This window comes from Lucilia cuprina, chromosome 3, assembly GCF_022045245.1.
Source record: "Lucilia cuprina isolate Lc7/37 chromosome 3, ASM2204524v1, whole genome shotgun sequence".
Lineage (NCBI taxonomy): Eukaryota > Metazoa > Arthropoda > Insecta > Diptera > Calliphoridae > Lucilia > Lucilia cuprina.
Window position 1 is genome coordinate 26,478,712 of NC_060951.1, and position 3,772 is coordinate 26,482,483.

The 3,772-nt window shown below is 27.6% G+C and overlaps 1 long non-coding RNA gene across 1 annotated transcript; it reads right to left on the minus strand.

Annotated features, from left to right (window-relative positions):
- Window positions 1–2,035: 2,035 nt before the first annotated feature.
- LOC124418685 lies at window positions 2,036–3,473 on the minus strand. Its single transcript, XR_006940142.1, has 4 exons — window positions 3,341–3,473; window positions 3,204–3,267; window positions 2,830–3,135; window positions 2,036–2,261 (listed from the first exon to the last, which is right to left on the minus strand). It is a non-coding gene; the product is annotated as an uncharacterized LOC124418685 (long non-coding RNA).
- Between the last annotated feature and the right edge of the window lie 299 nt (window positions 3,474–3,772).

The window sequence follows — 3,772 nt, forward strand, 5'->3', positions numbered from 1 at the left end:
CGGTATACTTTAAGGTGGGTATTGGACCAATATTTTTGTATGTTACAAACATCAGCACAAACGTATAATACCCTCCCCACTATAGTGGTGTAGGGTATAAAAACTAATAAAAACATTAACTAGAACACAACAGCAATATTATCAAAATAATAATATTATACCATATAACAAATAAGATTAAAATATTGTCTAATGACCAGAATTTATTGCTGTTAATGAGCCATCCAAAAGCCAAAATGGTAAGGGTTAATGACCCTTTTGCAGGTTGTTTTCTTCTTTTAATTCAAATTTATTAAAAGGACATTTAAAGCAAATTTATGTGTCTGTCTCGTAAGCATATGTACCACATGTGCAATATATACTAGAAATAAAATTATTTTATAGAATTATCAGATTAGAACGCATACATATATATTTTCGTATAGGCAACTGGCAAGTGGACTTTTACAAAACATGATCATAACTGTTTTTTTAAGTACGTATATAGCGATGAAATTCAGTGTAAGTTAGTTTGTTTTAAGGCAAAACCACAAATTTTTTAATCTAATAAGAACCCAAAACATATATCCATATTAAAGTGATAGACAGATATCTTAATACAATTATGTATATATCCTCATAAAATTTGGGATAGAGATTTCTATGTAAATGGAATTTTATCGCCATACTTCTGCTATTAAACTAGTTATGACTATTATTGCCCGATGTAATCCATTTTCAAAGCCAAATAAACTGCGTCAATATTTTTCGTTCGGACTCTGGTGGATATACAAATTTAAAAATTTTTCAAAGATATCGACTTTTTAACGGAAGTTATTAACAATATACACATTGTCCGCGTATTCGTGCATATGTAGAGGAGGTATAGGTTAATTTAGAAATAAATTTCTTCTTATATAGTTTTATGGTTCTTTACTGTATTTTACACAGATAGACGGACACAGATAAATCGACTCAGAATTAGAAAAGATTTTAAAATATTTTGGTCTCAGATTAATACTTTTATTAATACACACGGAATGACAAATTTATATATACCCTATGATAGTGGGGAAGGATATAAAAATACTTCCTTAAATAAGTACTCTTTTTAGGAAACATATTAAGGATAACATTGTTGTTTATTTGTTTGTTTTACCAAGCAGAGAAATTCTCCTAAGCAATTTCAAAGGAAATTTTTAATTGCGCTAAGCACATTATTTAAATGTAATTCTATGTAAATTTGTACAAGAAATAGAATGGAAATGAAATTTGGGAATTTGCTTTACTATGTACTAGAATATAAAATAAGTTGGTAAATAAAATAATTTTAATGTTTCCCTCTATATAAAATAAAAATTATTTTCAACATTAATCATATTATAGTAACTATTTGTAATTACAAACACATATACGTGTATTATACATATAAACAAATGTAAATTTTATTTTATATATTTGTCCATCAACCATTATTATGCTAATTTATTAATTAAGTTTTAATATCTTTAATTTTCGAATACACATGCATATTATATATGCACAAATTTATACTTTTAAAATTCAATTTTACACTTTAATTTCACCGAAAAAACATTTAATTTTAAATGTTGATTTTTCATTTCCACTCTCTTTTATCTACAAAAAGACATTGAAACCTATCATCACATGCAATTACACTCAAAATATTATGTAGGTAAATACAACTGAAAAATAATTTAAAACAAATGAAATTTCATTTAAAAAACGGACTACAAACTTTTCACTTTAATCAAAGGAGTTTTTCAATTATTTTTGAATGTTGTTTTTATAACTGACAAATTATGTAGAAACAAATGTTTTTTTTTTCTTTATTTTAACTAACAAAAAACAAACTACAAAATGTGTGAAATAAATGTTTTTTTCAGTTATTTTTACTAACTAATTTTTACCTGCAAAATTACTAAAAACTACTGATTTTTTCAGTTAATTTTAATGACAAAATTTTACCTACCAAATCATTAAAATCTATTGTTTTTTCATTCAATGTAAAGTCAGATATTAATTTTAGGTTTGAATTTATTTTATATTCTTTTATTACAATTTTTGCAAAATATTATTTTATTTATACTTAAATATATTACACGATCCCTTATTTGATGTCGAACCTCATGCCTAGACGGAATCTTAAATACCGGAATGAATGTTTTCTTCATACGTAGACGGAATCTTACGGATAAATATTGAGATGGATGTCTTTTTCGTACTCTTTACGGTATTGCAGGACTTTCACTATGTTGTACCTTTATTATTAAGAAGAAGTGTATTACTAAATATATATTATAGATTAAGTTAAGTTGTAATAGAATAAGTTCATGTAGTTCTACTGAGGACTACTCAAGCCAATTCTTTACGTCAGGCTAATTAAAAAACTACTAACTTGCTAATATTATGGGAGTACATGGTACTATGTAATGCAGGAAATGGACCATATTGTTTTCAAACAAATTAACATGGTCCATGTCTCATTATATAGGGCTACTAAACGGATCATATACTCTAAACATATTTACAGGGGAGTAGTTTTGGATGTCATAACATTAATGGACATTATGAAATTGGACATTATGACACGCCACCGTAGTTTTGGAATAACCAAAAGGATTCATGTACTTAAGGGGCACGATGCACATACGGTGGCATGTCATAATGTCCAATGTCATAATGTCCATGGACATTATGACACACCAAAAAATGACATAACGTCCATGGACATTATGTCACTTTTTTAAAATGTCATAATGTCCATGGACATTGTGACTCTTTGAAATCAGAAATGTATTGGAAAATTTAAGATAGGGACGCTCTTACCCCGAAAAGAATTGCTCCTAAATTTGGTAATTGTTACATTTTGGACTCCTATTAAAAAGTGTTCTGGATAGCAGGCCTTCGGCTGGGCGCAGGGGTTTCAAACTCTGGGGTATTTCGAACACCGGCTTCGCTTAATTAAGCCTTTTTTGATAAATGGACTCTTTGAAATCCATGGACTTTATGTCCCATTGCTCATGGACATTGTAACACTTTTGAAATTGTCATAACGTCCATGGACATTACGACTCAATTTAGTGCGTCATAACGTCTATGGACATTATAACATTGGATATTATGACACGCCACCTGCACATACATTCATACATAAATAAAGTAATTGCAGAATTGGGATTAAGATAATTAAAAACGCTTACCTTTTATTTCAAAGCTCAGTCTTGATTCCAAATCAATGATGATCAGAAATCTATATGTATGTATCTAGAGTAAAATAAAGATAATTACAATTTGTTTGACAAAACTATTCATGATAATTTGCTAAGCAAAAACTTACCGTTTAATCCCATGCAGAATATGCGCATGCTATACATGTGCAAGTTTTCTTTTAAAAAGTTTTTGAAGAAAATTTAATTTGTCAAATAAAATAATTTCATTTAGAAAAAATATTTTATTTTGGCATTAGAAACATTTAATTTTTCAAAACAGAAACATATCTATATACAACACAATTTACGGTAACTTTTAACTATACTGGAAAAACAATTTTTTTGACGGTTATTTTTTAAACAACATGTATAAAATGTTAAAAAGTATAATTGTTTATATAACTACTAATTTTTCATTAATTTTAACTTAAATGAAAGCTTTCTAAACAAACTACAATCAGTAAATGTACAAATTTTTTGGGTGTACGCTTGAAATTTAATTTACTATATTTCAGCAATTATCCTTTGCTAATGTCAACAGTTTTTTAAGCAGTTGTAAA